The sequence below is a fragment of the Diabrotica virgifera genome, chromosome 8, assembly GCF_917563875.1.
Source record: "Diabrotica virgifera virgifera chromosome 8, PGI_DIABVI_V3a".
Classification (NCBI taxonomy): Eukaryota; Metazoa; Arthropoda; class Insecta; order Coleoptera; family Chrysomelidae; genus Diabrotica; species Diabrotica virgifera.
Window position 1 is genome coordinate 48,082,845 of NC_065450.1, and position 17,119 is coordinate 48,099,963.

General features: G+C 32.2%; 1 protein-coding gene across 1 annotated transcript in view; it reads right to left on the reverse strand.

The window, feature by feature from the left end:
• The window catches only part of LOC126889954 (G-protein coupled receptor Mth2-like), a 595,837-nt gene that overhangs the window by 558,709 nt on the left and 20,009 nt on the right, over positions 1–17,119 (reverse strand). The window lies entirely within an intron of this gene.

Sequence of the window (17,119 nt, forward strand, 5' to 3'; positions counted from 1 at the left end):
ACTTAATTTTTGCGATTTAACTTTGCAATTCACGAATAAATCTGCACCTTTTATTTTTAAAAATTCATAACTTTTATGAGAAGAAGACTGAAAGTCTACAACAATTTTCATAGTCTTCACAATGGTAAGATATATGTCCTGTAAAAATTTCAGAAAAAAAAATATTAAAATTGAACAGAGTTGTAGCAAGTTAAACCGTGATTTCATTTTTTTTTCATCTTTAGGTTAAAATTCCGATTTTGACAAATTTGATTTTTTAATAAAAAATTAAGTAATCGTGTGGGGAAAAAATAAATATGCCATTTTAATTGCCTATTTGTCTAATTTGTAAATTCATATTAGACATTTCAGAAAGCGTATACAGGGTGAAATTTTTTCTAAGACCCAAACAAACTAATTTTTTAAATCCGAGCCTGATTTTTTTCTAGTTTGAATAAATCAGTTGATTGGATGGTAACATAAATTAAATATTTGTTAAAAAAAATTAATTTTTGTAATAAAAGTTAATTTTTTAAAATCTGGTTCCTAGTAAATATGGTTTTACCAAACCTTTAATTATTCATAGTCAAATTTGATTTTTTTATAAAAAATTAAGTAATCGTGTGGGGAAAAAATAAATATGCAATTTTAGTTGCCAGTTTGTCTAATTTGTAAAATTCATATTAGAGTTTTCAAAAAGCTTATACAGGGTGAAATTTTTTCTAAGACTAAAACGAACTAATTTTTTAAATCCGGGCCTGATTTTTTTCTCGTTTGTATAAATCAGTTGATTGGGTGGTATCATAAAATAAATATTTGTTCAAAAAAAATTAATTTTTGTAATAAAAGTAATTTTTTTTAAATCTATGGTCCACTTTACCAAACTTTTAATTCATAGTCAAATTTGATTTTTTTATAAAAAATTAAGTAATCGTGTGGGGAAAAAAATAAATATGCCATTTTATTTGCCTATTTGTCTAATTTGTAAAATTCATATTATAGTTTTCAAAAAGCGTATACAGGGTGAAATTTTTTCTAAGACCCAGGCGAACTAATTTTTTTGAAGCCTGACCTGATTCTTTTCAAGTTTGAATAAATCAGTTGATTAGGTGGTAATAGTGTAACGATTGACCAAAATAAGAGACACATCGATCTGACCGTTCAAAAATTATGACGAATACAAATTTCTGTCAAAATGCGAAACTCGCCCTGTATATTATTAAACAATGGGAGCAGACACTTTTTAATGGTCATTTGTTATTCCCCATAGGAGCCTCTATACGAGGTAGGAGTATGTACAGTTCCTCATGACTCACCCTGTATCATTAATAATTATCTTCTGTATTCGTTTTAACTTGCTTTTTCGTTAAAAACTTGTTTGGCGCCCGTTCTATAGGCAACTCTCTTTTCATCTAACATTTAAATCATCAACTGAACATACTTCATAATCTTACATTCTAGCATCTGATATAATCTTGTGTTCCATAGCCGTTATTTCAAATTTCATGTTCTGTGTTATGTGTTTCGCTGATATGACAGTGACACTTCATCCCTACTCCCTGACACAAACTGAAAATGGAAGGGAAGAATTAATTTATTTAAAGGCATGAAATTCGAATATTAGATTTATTTTCCATCAACTTTAATATTCTCTTGGGGTGAGTTTTTCATACCTAGCTTCTTTTAATCATTTTTACGTATCTAACCTAACCTTCCATGTCTGCGAGTAAATGGTCAATTTTAAATACCTATTTCTTTTTAATTTTCATATATGCACGTGTAAATCAAATTGTAGCTATTAGTAATTGATTCCATTTAATTTACCCTTGCCATCCACTACTTTTTGAATACTATTTGGCGAAGGTAAAATTTGATTTTCACTTCTTGGTTCTTGATATGTGTTTTTATCTTATAGTTTTTGGAAAGAAATCGAATATTTCTCCCTTCGGAAGCCTCCAGCATAAAGTCTATCTTCGGTGATGACACTAAGGCTGACAGCAATGGGACCATGATATCTAGACTGCAACGACTACCATCTCCAGCTGCAGGGGCCTAGGGCCGAACATCTGCCCAGGTATACAAGAAGTCTACAGCAGTACCATTCGGCATCAAGAAGTTACCATCGAACCAGATACCAAAAGCCATAAGTATAATCCAGAAATTGTTAGTTTTTGGCAAGAATTTGAATATATTTCTTAATGCATTTAATAAGTAATATTTTTAATATATCTTTATTGAACAATAGATATGATTGGTTAAAAATACTGTTTTGTTTGCTTCCATTCTAAATTTTCAGAGTTCATATTCTAAGATTAGGACAAGACGAACACACACCTTGAGAGACTGAGCTAGGCTGGGGTGAACGATAGCTATCTTAGTTGGTTAAAATATTATTTTCAATTAGCTGGGGTAGTCTATTGTCGTTTTCGTTTCAACGTATATATAATAAGCGAGTCTTCTACAGCTGGCGCCGCTTTTCGCATCCTAATTTCCGGCGTTTTCTGTCGAAGCAATCTTCAGTTTTTAGATCTCTGGCGGTCATTGCATCTTCGACATCTTCTCTCCAGGATCGTCTTGGTCTACCTCGTTTTGTTCTAGTGGGTGGAGTCCATTTTTCTATTTTTTTAGCCGTCTATTTTCAGGCATTCTCTGAAGGTGTCCATACCAGCTGCGTCTTTTGGCTTCGATTGTGTCTATTATATCAAGATCAATTTCCATTACCCTATCAAGTTAGTAAGCCGGCAACATCATCTCCAATTAGTTCATTTCTATTAATTTTTGATTTGTTTCTTTGGTTTATTTCCCAGAGTTCGGCGCCGTACAACCCAATACTTTATTATTCCACAATAGTCCGTGTAGCTGTCTCTGGTGGCTGATCTTGCTTGGCCAATCCTGGAATGTATTTCGTCGTTACTCCCTGCTTTTGAAGTTATTTGGACTCCTAAGTATTTGAAGGTTTCTGTTGGGTTCGTAGTTCCCATTTTAATTTGTAGGCTCAATGGTTAAGTAATAGTCTAAGAGCTAGTGAACCTTCCGACTAACGGTCGTCCTGTAAGGCTAGAAATTTTTCTAGTGATAATCCATAGCACACCAAGGATAAAAACCATGACCTGGCAGGCATTAGCGGTGCACGTGTATCTACCAGGTGAATCGAAAAGTGCAAATTTAGGGGGTAAAATAAACTGTCTCCTATAAGGTTTAAATTTAAGTATGTGTTTGAGTAAGTCATTTAGAAGAAATATGTAAAATGACATGCGATTCTGAAGAGCATAAGACCTTGCCAGGCGAGGGGAAAGATTAGGCGCTTTTCCTAAAATTATTTTTTTTGCATCGAACAATTTTTTTAAAGTTTTTTGAATCATTCCAAACGGAAAAGGTCTTTAGTGATTTTTCTCTTAAGTTAATAGTTTTTGTTATATAAGCGATTGAAAATTTAGAAAATTGCGAAATCGGCCATATTTTACCCTAAATCGGACATTTATCTAAACATTTCAAAGTTGTCAAGGTAGGTAGATATTCTTTGAACATTGATTGATGACATCCCAAAGAGTTTTTTGCAATACGATATCGGAAACCCCTGTGTTTTTTAATTGCTAATCAAGCGGGCGCGAGACTGTAGTATAAGTAAGGACTTTTGAGTTGGCATAAATTCATTATCTCGAGAACGGGCAAATTTCAAGACAAATCCTCAGACAGGTCGAGTTTTATTTTTAAATTAGGACTTTTTGGCATATATATAATACTAGTGACGTCATCCATCTGAGCGTGATGACGTAATCGATGATTTTTTTAAATGAGAGTAGGGGTTGTGTGACAGCTCATTTGAAAGGGTATTTAATTCTCTATTCACTAATATAAACATTAACATAATTATGTATACAGGGTGTAGAAAACAATTTTTTTTATTAAATTAACTTTGATTAAATTTGACAAATAGAATAAGTAAATAATTATTTTAATGTTTATATTGCTGAATAGAGAATTAAATAACCTTTCAAATGAGCTATCACACAACCCTACTCTCATTTAAAAAAATCATCGATTACGTCATCACGCTCAGATGGATGACGTCACTAGTATTATATATATGCCAAAAGTCCTAATTTAAAAATAAAAGTCGACCTATCTGAGGATTTCTCTTGAAATTTGCCCATTCTCGAGATAATGAATTTATACCAACTCAAACGTCCTCACTTATACTACAGTCTCGCGCCCGCTTGATTAGCAATTAAAAAACAAAGGGGTTTCCGATATTGTATTGCAAAAAACTCTTTGGGATCCATCAATCAATGTTTAAAGAATATCTACGTACCTTGGCAACATTGAAATTTTTAGATAAATCCGATTTAGGGTTAAAAATGGCCGATTTCGCAATTTTAAAAATTTTCAATCGCTTATATAACAAACACTATTAATTTAAGAGAAAAATCACTAAAGACCTTTTTTGTTTGGAATGATTCAAAAAACTTAAAAAAAATTGTTGGATGCAAAAATAATAATTTTAGAAAAAAAACCCTAATCTTTCCCCTCGCCTGGCAAGGTCTTATACTCTTCAGAATCGCCTGTCATTGTACACATTTTTTCTAAATGACTTACTCAAACACATAGGTACTTAAATTTAAACCTTACAGGAGAAAGTTTATTTTACCCCCTAAATTTGCACTTTTCGATTCACCTGGTAGATACACGTGCACCGCTGAGGCCTGCCAGGTCATGGTTTTTAGCCTTGGTGTGCTATATGAATTATCACTAGAAAAATTTCTAGCCTTACAGGACGACCGTTAGTCGGAGGGTTCACTAGCTCTTAGACTATAAGATTAGGTATAGAATATTATTTTCACAATATTATTACCAGTTCTCTATTTGTAATCCACTTCTGCAAAAATTATGTGATGTATTTGATTTAAAATGAATTCAAGAATTTTTTGTAATTTGGCACCTACGTCAAGTTAGATCTCTGACGTAGATAATGACGTGCAACGGTATTTATACTGTACCAATCATTATAATGCAAGACGAAGAAATGATTGTCATCGGAGACTGAGAAAAAATATGCGTAATGGGTTTGATTCTACATGAAGCATGATACGGATATAATAATTCTTATCAAAAGGATTTCCGAAACTGTCAAGATAATATATTATTATGGGTTCAAGGATTATTTACTTATAAGTAGAAGGAACTGCCTGTATTCAAAATTATCATTAGGTAGGTACATAATATAAACAGGGTGAGGCAGATAAACGGCCTATTAGAAATATCTCTAGAACTGAGGATTTTTTCCGCTCGGAACTTTCGTAAATTCCAAAATTTATGCTTAACCTCTGAGTGGCATTTTCCTTCTATGGACGTCGATAATAATTTCAGTGACTTTTTGAATAAACTTGTCTGTATCTTCTATAAAGCATTTCCTTTAATCACAATTAACCCAAAACATCACAAACCCTGGACTACCAAAGGTGTCCGCATATCAGCCAAATATATGCGTTCACTACTGTACATCAAGAAATTTACTACCAACGTCTCTGTTACGGAATGTATCACAAAGTACAGGGCAATCTATTTAAAACTTATAAAATCAGCTAAAAAATTGTACTATTAAAATCGTCTGAGAAGCTCCGAAAGTGCTGCAAAAGAGACTTGGTCCATAATAAACGATCTTCGAAATAAAACTCACACAGTTCAAACATTTTCCCTTCCAGACCCAGAAAGTCTAAATGAATACTTTGTTAATGTGAGTAAAAATATAACATCAACTATTGTGTCACAACAAGATCCCATTCCCTATCTCCCTAATTCAAGAAAGGTCTCGAATTCATTCTTTATATAAGACCGGTTGATAAATCTGAACTGATCCAAACAATCAATAGTATCAAAAGCAAATCTTCCTGTAGTACCGATGGACTATCCTTAAAAATTTTCTCAAATCTCCCAGACAGTGTATTGGGAGTCCTCATCTCTCTAATTAATCATTCTTTTGAGAAAGGTAAATTTCCAGAGTGCCTAAAGACGGCCATCATTATTCCTCTGCATATAAGGGTGGTGAAAAATCTAATGCCTGCAATTATAGACCTATTGCATTACTACCGGTACTCTCCAAAATTATTGAGAGACTCATAAAAGCCCGACTTATGTCCTTTCTCGTTGATAACAATATTTTATCACTAAATCAATTCGGCTTTTTAAATAATAAATGTACCACAGATGCCATGTTTTCTGTACTACATGAGGTTTATCAAGCATTAAACAATAATCTGCACACTGCCACTGTTTTTTGTGATTAAGCCAAAGATTTTGATTGTGTAAATTACGACATTTTGATAAAAAAAACTAGATTTCTATGGAATTCGAGGTATTTCTTCGAACTGGTTTCAATCTTACTTGGATAATAGGAAACAACTGGTTAGAGCAAATGATACAAACTCTAGTCTCAAAAATGTTATATGTGGGGTACCCCAAGTTTCAGTATTGTGTCCTCTACTTTTCCTTATCTTTATTAATGATATCACTAGCTTAAAAATCGATGGACAAGTTTTTCTTTTTGCTGATGATACCAGTATCACTTGGAGCAACTCAAATATCGCAACTGTTCATGCTACTATAACTTCTGATCTACTCACAATAAAATCCTGGTCCGATTTAAATTTACTCTCTTTTAACGTAGATAAAACAGTAGCATTATCCTATAAAGTTGCTCTTCAACCCTTACCTCTACATAACAGCCAGATCAGTATCGTTGATTCTATAAAGTTTCTGGGTATTTTTTTAGATAACAACCTTAAATGGTCCCTTGATATTGATGTGTTAAGCAAGAAACTATCCTCATCTTGCTTTGCAATAAGATCTGTTTCGAAGGAAATTAATTTAGCCTCTTCCAAAATAACATATTTTTGTTTGTTCGAGTCCCATTTTCGATATGGTCTCCCTTTTTGGGGTTCTGGTACGGCTGCCCAATACGATGTTATTTTTAAATTACAAAAAAGAGCAATAAGATATCTGTTTGGCCTCAGAAGAACATCACATTGCAGAAGCTACTTCAAAGATCACAGGATTCTAACACTACCTTCTTTATATATTTTAGAAACTGTTTGCTTAATTCGTAAACATCTACATGTCTTTCCAGCAAGACCTAGACATGACTATTCCACCAGAAATTCTACCTTTGACATCTATTTACCGATCCCATCCAGTGAGTTAGTAAAGAAATTTATATTATATTCTGCAAAAAAACTTTACAACCATCTCCCTCTACAACTTAAATCTGCAACATCTCTCCCCAAGTTACGTAAAATGGCAAAAGCATATTTATCTGATAGACCATATTATTCAATAGCAGAATTTCTTAACCTATAACTAAGAAAGTACAGTATTCTTATTTATAAGTAGAATCTTAATCTATATTTGAGTGCCATATGCAGAGCAGCTTAACATAACTTATTACATTTCTTAAGGTAGATTATGCAATTTGCAATTTCTTTAAATTTTGCAATAGATTGTTACTGTTTTTTTGTTTCACTTCATTAGATTGTATTTATATGGACGATTTATATAATTTTAGTTAATTTGTTTTTTTATTGTTCTTATTTATGTTTCTTGTAAGCTTTGTCTATAAAATTGTTAAATTTTTCATGACAATAAAGCATAATATTTCTATTCTATTCTATTCTGAAGGTAACTGAATCATGAAAATTGGAATGAAGGGGTTTTGAAGAGTGATATATTTAATGAAAATATTTTCATCTGTGAGCTAACTGGTTCTTTAGCATTAAACTGTGCCCTTACTGTGCAGCATGTTTTGTAATAGGTTTGTTCGTAGTACGATCCAAACGATCAGCAACCGTTGCCAACCATCAAACGCATGCGCAGTTAACTGTTAGCGCTGCGCAGTTAACAGTTAGAGTTCGTAGACTACGAACGCGCTTGCGTCTGACGGTTGGCAACGGTTGCTGATCGTTCTACGAACAAACCTAAAATATAAATTGGTTAATCTTTGAGTTTGTGGTTTCATCATCATCATCATCATCCTGGTGCTACAGCCCTTAGAGGGCCTCGACCTTCTCAAGCGTTCTACGCCATTCTGTTCTGTCCCTTGCCTGCACTTTCCAGTTGCCGACTCCGATCTTCTCGGCATCTTGCATCTTGTGTTACCCCGTCCATCCACCTCAACTTTGGTCTACCCCGTCTTCTCATTCCCACGGGTTGAGCTGTTAGAATCCTTTTTATCATGTTATATTCAGGGGCTCGGGCTACATGTCCTGCCCACTGCAGGCGATTTCGCTTAATTATAGTGATAATATCTTTTCCACCAAACGTTTGCTTGTAGATATTCTGCAGTTCAAAGTTATATCTACGCCTCCATATTCCGTTCTCACAAACCGCTCCGAATATCTTGCGTAGTACCTTTCTTTCAAAAATTGATAGAGCGGATTCATCTGTTTTAGTTAGCGTCCATGCCTCTGAACCATATGTGAGAACGGGGACTATCAATGTTCTATACAGACTTATACGAGTTTTTTGAGACAGACGTTTGTTAGATAAGTACTTTGATAGACCATGATAACACCTGTTTGCAATTATTATTCGCCTTTTTATTTCCTCAGATGTGTCATTATTGGGGTTAACCGATGTCCCTAGATATATGAACCCTTTGACCGCTTCGAAGTTTTGGTCATTGATGATTAGATCTGCATCAACATTTCCAGCTCTTGTGTTTGTGTTGGTCGCCATGAATTTTGTTTTATTTTGATTTATATGTAACCCCATTAGTTCTGCTGCTGCTACTAGATCGGTTAGGATTTTCGCAGTTCTCGCCCTGGTTCTTATTATAATGTCCACGTCATCTGCATATGCAAGAATTTGGACTGATCTATTAAATATTGTTCCTCTGCTATCTAAATTAGCGTCTCGTACGTTGAGTTTGTGGTTTAGAATAAAAAAATGGTTCAATCATGAAGTGCATTGGGTTGTACTACAAGAAATTTCAAGACAGAAGATGTATTTCGGTGAATATCAAAGCCTATTAATTTAAACTCTGCCTACTATCTTTATTATTATGAATTGAAATGATATCCTTATTATGAATTGAAATGATAAGTGGTGGCCGTAGCGCAGTGGCTATGCCACTGGTTTAACATATAGAGGATAAAGAAGGAAAAGAATATTAATTGAAGATATAACATTACAGAAACTGGCATAGATCTGCTTGAGAGAGTCGAACATTGTGCTGGTAGGAGATATTTTCTTCTTCTTCTTCGTCTAGCCATTCACGTCCACATCTGAACATAAGCCTCTTCAAGTCTTCCTTTCCATTGCTTTTTATTGTACGCTACCTGTATCCAATTTTTCCCGGAAGTCCGTTTCAGATCATCTGTCCATCTCATAGAAGGTCTGCCTCTGAGTTTTTTATGTTGATATGGTCTCCAGGTTAGAATTGTTCTGTGCCATTTGTTTAGATCGCTCCTAGCTACATGTCCAACGTATTCCCGTTTCAATTTTAATGACTTTTTATCACATCAGTGACTTTGAGTTTCTGTCTAATCCTCGTAGGAGATAAGAAATATAAATTAAAGGTTTGTAGGTATCCTATTTTATATTCGTGGATTTATTATTAGAATAATTATTCCCAAACTGAAGGATTTAGATTTTTTTCAATGTTGGCCATGAATACCTTAGGTTTAGACTTTATGGACTGGGAAATCAGAGGATTGAAAAAGTCAATGCTACTTGAACAGGCAAGAACTAATTAAATATATCTTATTCACTCATATGTAAACTTTGTGTAAAAAACGTAAATTGTTTTGTTAATATACCTACATTATTCTAATATATAATACAAATAATAAATATCCAAATTTTCTTCATTTCCTTAAAATTTATTTACTAAATTGTTATGTAAAATGGATTTTAAGAAAAATTGTGAGGGAACATATACGAAATGAGGAAGTGCGAAGACGGGCGAAGGTGCAATATGTAATTGGAAGAATTGCGCAAATGAAATGGAACTGGGTAGGACACGTGGCGCGACAAAACCTTGAAAGGTGGACGAGAAACATTGTACATTGGAGAGCACGCGAGCACAGTCGTAGTAAAGGAAGACCACAAAAACGATGGCTAGACGATATCAAAGCCAAAATGGTACGAAACTGGCACCAAATAGCACAAAACAGAGAAGAGTGGATAACTCATGGGGAGGCCTTTGTCCAGGAGTGGATGCAAACAGGCTGAAGAAAAAAAAAGAAGAAGAAGAAGAAGAAGAAGAAAAAGAAGAAGAAGAAGATGTATTTATGTCATAGTAGTCATTGCTTGTTAATGTAATTATGAACATAAGTACATAAATTAAATAAAAGCTTTCTGTCGCAGAAGAGAATAGAGAAGGAATGTCCCTAAAAAGCATTTGACCCATCGTCTAATATTAAACCCGCGGCATAGATAGCTTTCTTGAAGTTGTTTTGGCTAAAACAATAGTTTTGCTTGCTTACAGGTTAAATTTTATAAATCAAGTCTCAAACTTCATTATTCCAGATAAAAATCATAAATACATAAAACCAATAGGCCTGGATCCCGAGTACCAAGAAAAGTTTATTAATACCAAGCTGAAAATTTTCTAATAACTTAACGGTGTCTAGTCGGACAAACTTTGAAGTACGGGAACACTGGAACAGGAGAAGTTTTAATTGTGGAACAAGTTAAAAATTTGAAACGTCAGACTACGAAAACGTCCCATGTATTTTGTCGGACAGAACTTCCAATTGCTTTGTTACCATTTCATTAAACTCTCATGCAAAAATCAGACTGCTATTTTTATCACCAACATAATTCCTGTCATTTGACATGTTCGACGTGTCGGACTTATTAATATGCACAGTTAATTTTCCCGAGTGACACTTTGACAGTTTTAATTTCACGACCCGAAGGGGAGTGAAATTATGTCAAAGTGTCACGGGGGCAAAAATTCGATAATAATTTTAGAGATCGAGTGCAATTTGTTGTGATTATTTCATGAATAAAACTGTTCAAAACCAAAATTTTATTATAATTTATTAATGTAAGTACAAATTAGTACAATTAAACACACAGTTGTTATAAATATTTAACGGTTGAAAGTCATCACTTTTATAATTTTTAAAACTTTAATTGTCATTAATGTCACCGAATGTATTTTTTTCGTAGCAACGAAGGGCATCTGACGTAATATACTTGACGACGGGATATTGTCAAAAATTATCGGGTATAATATCACAAGAGAATGAGAATAAATTGAAAATAATGAGACAGTTTTTCGAAAATTTGTTGTCTGGCAATAGACACGAGAGCCCGCAGGGCTCGAGTGGCTATTGCCCAATGACAACCAATTTGAGTAAAAATGAAGCATTATTTTCTTATTTATTCTTACTCTCGTGTGATATTCGTAAGATTATTTTTTAATACGTATATTATGGATATTTTCTTAAATGTGACAGTTGTCAAAACTAGGAAACTGGTTGCCATTAAACAGAAACAATCTACTTAAAAAAATTCTATCGGTAATTTTCTACAGCAGATAATTCTTAGTATAATTTTAATCTGATTGGACAGAATTAAACACGTGATCAAATATCTTACTATACGATTGGAAGTTAAAATCATTAAAAAATAATCAGTTTAATTTTTATTTCTGTAGCTTTCTATTGGTCAGAATCTCCTATGAATGAAATAATCAGTAGTAATTGCACAAAAGCTCTAAAATTATCGAATTTTTCCAAAATGACACTTTGACAGTTTTAATTTCACTACCCGAAGGGGAGTGAATTTATGTCCAAAGTGTCACGAAGGCAAAAATTTGTTAATAATTTTAGAGATCGAGTGCAATTTGTTGCGATTATTTCATGAATAAAACTGTTCAAAACCAAAATTTTATTGTAATTTATTTATGTAAATACAAATTAATACAATTATTAAACACACAGTTGTTATAAATATTTGACGATTGAAAGTCATCACTTTTATAATTTTTAAAACATTAATTGTCATTAATGTCACTGAATGTATTTTTTCGTAGCAACGAAGGGCATCTGACGCAATATACTTAACGACGGGAGATTATCAAAAATTATCGATTTAATTCAGATTTCTGTAGCTTTCTATTGGTCAGAATCTCCTATGAATGAAATAATCATTGTAGTTACAAACGCAAAATAAACTTAAAACCATAAAATTGCCAAAAATTTATCGCAAATTCGTTCAAATGGAATTTGCGATTCAATTACATAAATATGAGGACTTGCACAATTATTATGGTTTCAAATTTATTTTTCGGGTGTAACTAGGTACACCTGGTTCCAAAAAAAACTGATACGACTCTTGACGCGTATTTTGTAGAAAATTGAGCAGTGTATTTTGAAGGATAAATACTTAATATTTACATACTGTCAATGTCACTGCCAAATCTTAAAATTTGTCAGATAGCTTATTCTGTTCCACGGTTATTAGACTTTATTATTAATCTTTATTATTAATACTTTCTCCGCAACTGAGGGTATCTTATCAACTGTATTGTTTTTAAACAATAGATGATAAAATAAAAATATTGACAGTTCAAAAATGTGAACATTATCGCATTGTGTGTGGCCTAAGTTTGGGCTGAAAACTGAAATGTATTACATTTTTACAAAATTTTGGAATATGTTTAATTACGTAGAACAATTTTAACAGTTGTTTTCAATACAGATTTCAATCATCTACAAATAGTTTCTAATGTCTTTTGATGTCAAATAATTAGGGAAGCTGGAATTCAACAGTTTAAAACTTTACATTGAGTTAATGCAAAATTGTGACGCATGTCAAAATTCTCAATGTATTTTAATTTTATTCATTTTTTTTCGAATCCTGAGAAAACTAATAAATATTTTTGAAAAATTTAAACTCAGAATGAAAAACTACATTATTACCGAGGGCTGAAAGTCCCTGAAAACTTCTATAATATTTATTTTAATAAGTTACAGGGCTGAAAATAAAAAAAGTGTGATATTTAATTTCAAATATTTCACTCAATAGAAACTGCTTGTTTATTCTAAGGGGCTTTCCGCCCTCGGTAATAATGTAATCTTTCATCCTGCGTTTAAATTTTTCTAAAATACTTATTAGTTTTTTCATGAATCAGTTGTTTGTTGTTTGTTTATTTTATTATTTGTCTGTCATAATCAATATAATGTCAGATCAATCAAATACACTGCTCAACATGATCAAATCTTACTAAGAGTCGTATCAGTTTTTTTAGGAACCGGCTGTACAATGATAGGTATTATGCAAAAAATTATGCAGTAATTAATTAAATAAAAACTTTTAGTCGTAGGAGAAAATAAAGAAGAAAATTTTGTAAAAGACATGCAACCCATTGTCTAATATTATTCCTGCGGGATAGGTACCAATCTTTATTTAATTGTTTGGAATAAAACAACGTTTTGCTTACAAGTTCAATTTGATAACTCACGTCCCAAACTTCGTTATTACGTGATATAAAATATAAATCATAAATAAAGCTAACATAAGCGAGATTTTTCATAATTTTCTTATATTAAATCAAGTGTACTTTCAAATTCTTACCCCCTTATTTTTTTCCGCTAAAAAATAACGCTTTCTAATTTCAATAATTGTGCCTAAACATGATCATAAGGAGCTCGACTTATAGGTTATTTAATATAATTCTGTATATTTACCTACTAGTCCAGAGAAATAAGGTTTTTGTCGGGACACTTGAGCAGCCAGGTTGCAAATGGATTTCTTGGATACTATATACCTAATACATTATAAATACAAAAATGTCCGTCACAGTTCGGACGAGAAACTTAGTTATTAATAAATAAAGGTCAAAATGGCAGTTTTTTCGTTTAAATCGCTACAGGTAAAAATATGGTAATTAAATATCTTATTTATAATATTCTTCTTTTTGTAGATGAGCCAAGGTTTAAATTGGCACTTTTTGAATTTTGGTCCGATCCTTTTTTGTTTCGGAAAGTGCAAAATAATACTAAAATTTCAAAAATAAAAAATGTGCTATAACTTTTGCGAAAATGGCCTTAAGACTTTCATATTGCACGAAAAGTTGCGTCAAACATTCCACATAATGCACAAAAATTTTTAAGACGATTCGTCAATTAATTTAAATTTTATTCAATTTGTTTATGGCAATGAGCTTTTTTCGAAATGTTATTTATTGTTCAGAAAATAATAACGACATAGCAATTCTGTAGAAACCACATGCAAGAATAGTAGTTATGTTTTTAAAGTATTGAAAAAAATCGTTAAAAAGTCGTTTTTCTGTGGATGCTATACAATGTGCAACTTCTCTCACTACTTACATACATTCAAAACGAACAATTTCTCAGGCAGTGAGGAAAGTCGGCCATTGCAGTGAGAAATATTTTTTCTTACGGGTTCACCGCCGGTTTAGATACATATGATCGCCATTTCCATGGTAACATGCACAATACAAACACAATTATTTCTGTCAAACAAAATATGTTCAAACTTGTCAAAACTTATCATCAAAAATTACCTTTTAAAACTGTGCAACTGTGAATTATAATTTTAAATAAAGAAATATATAAATATTAAGAATATTAAATGCCTATGTGTATATATGTATTTTATTTCAATTTAGGCATATAATATACCTAAAAGCACCTAAATTATTTAATTTTGAAGTTTGAACTCTTGACAAAAACGCATCCATAGAAAAAGTACAGTGTACAACACGAGAGAAAATGACATATTTCTCTCTCGCTTGATTTGCGGAACTCGTCTCGTGCCTCGGCTCGTGCCAACAAACTTCTACGCTCGTGAGAAATATGTCTTTTTTCTCTCTTGTTGTACAATATACTATTTTATCACTCCTAAAAAAGTTTAGTAAAATATAGTCATTTTTAGCTTCTAACAATTTGAATAATTTTGTTAATATTGATTATAGAGTAAATCTACTTTAGGATTTCAAAAGCTGGTATTTTTATACGAATTTTCAGAAAAAACGTTTTTGACTAGGTTAATTAGTTTCAAAGTTAGCCACTTTTATTATTTAATTCGCAGTTACTTCTATATACATCAAATTCTCCTGTAACAGTGTTAGTTACCATACTACTCCGAAACGGATTGGCCGATTTTTATAAAATTTTACAAGTTTATCCTGTAGGACGTTGAAGAGGTTTTACTCTATTTTTTATACCCATAAGTTATAAGGAGGGTTGCCCCCTGACATTTTTTTTTATTTTTTGGACAAAATTATCTACTTTAATTTTATATGATGTAGAATTAAAAAATACATACAACCCTTAATTTTCACTCTTCTATCATAAAACCCCTATTTGTTAATAGCCATCTATATATTTACATCTATAAAATTCTCCTGTCACAGTGTTAGTTTCCGTACTCCTCCAAGACCGCTTGATTGATTTTTATGAAATTATATATGTATATTCGGTAGGTCTTAGAATCGGTGGTAATCTATTTTTCATATCCCTGAGTGATAAGGGGAGTTCCCCCTAACATTTTGTAATGTTAGGTGGGGTTGTGTTTACATAACGTACTCTATAAGACTACGAGTACATACAAATTAAAAAAAGAATGTGTGTGTACTTTGTACGCACGTAAGAAGTTATACTTCTATTATAATATAATTTCAACGAAATAAATATACCTACTTAACAGTTACAATACAAAAAATTAACAATAATTACCAAAAATGAACCAAAACTTAACATTGCCAAATTTAAAAAAAAAAAGAAAAAAATATGAATCGTCCGGGATTTGAACCCGCAATCTCGCGATTTTTTGATCTCTGGTCCAATACTCTACCAACAAGGCCATCAAGCCGCATGCTACTTACCTTTCAGATATACATAATTATACATCACGGTGACAAGTGAAATATAAAAATAGATGTTTTATTATTTTACGTCCAAGGAAGACAAATCCAAAGACACAAAATTATAATAAAAAACCTTTTAAACCACCTTTTTCAAATTGCGCAAGTTGTATTATTAATATTAACGTTAGTAAATGAAATATAAATATTTTGATGTTTCACAATTTGACAATTCACTTTTAACTGCAGTGCCTCAAAAATTTTAAAGCACTAGTGCCTTAAAGTAGCATTTTTAACGCTCCTATGGAGTCCCAAAAATTGCATTTTTAACACGTTTGTAGAAAAATATATTTAAAAACACTAATATATTCTTTCCACACCTTTTCTGGACTGATACATACATAAATTAAAACATTTTGAAGTATAACTTCAAAAATATAATATGAAAACTATTTAAAAAGGCAGTATAACTATTAACTAACCTTTGTCGTTTCTCTTCCCACAAATTTTAAAACGCAACAACCATACATAACCAAACCGTCAACCGTACAAACCACAGCTGCGTACAGCTGCCATATTGGATAATTTTTGACATGTCATTTGAACATCCAATCAGAACAAAGTTATAATGCGCATGCGCCGGGATCGTAGGTTTTAACATATAAAAATTCACCCTCATATCGCGCGTAAAGAAGTATAACTTCAAAAATTATGATCAAAATCCATCAACAAGTTCCAGCGATATTAATCGCAGCATATGTTTGCTGAATAAGTTTCATTTTTTGAGTGCACGTATTTTAGTAATTCCCCTCCACCGACCACGAATTAATTCCGTTCGGACGCCATTTTTAAAGCTTCATTAACCACTTTGTTGAGGTTCAAAGTTTACTCAAACTTTTACACATAACCTATATATCTTCAACTTCAAAATGGCTCTAGTTAGGTTGCTTAATTGTTATAAACAAAGTAGCCGTCAATTAAATAAAAAAAGTGGCTAACTTTGACCGTAATTAACCTAGACGAAAAGTTTTTCTTTGAAAATTTGTATGAAAATACCAGTTTTTTAAATTCCATTGTAGTTTTAGCCTACAGTCAATATTAACAAAGTTATTCAAATTGTTTATAGGCCAAAAATGACTCTATTTTAGTAAAATATTTTCTGCGTGACAGACATGACTTTTTAATGATTTTTTTAAATAGGTACGTTGAAAACATAACTCTTCTTATTTCATGTTGTTTTCACAGAATTGCTGTATCATTATTATTTTCTGAACAATAACATTGCGAAAAAAAAAGCTCTTTGGG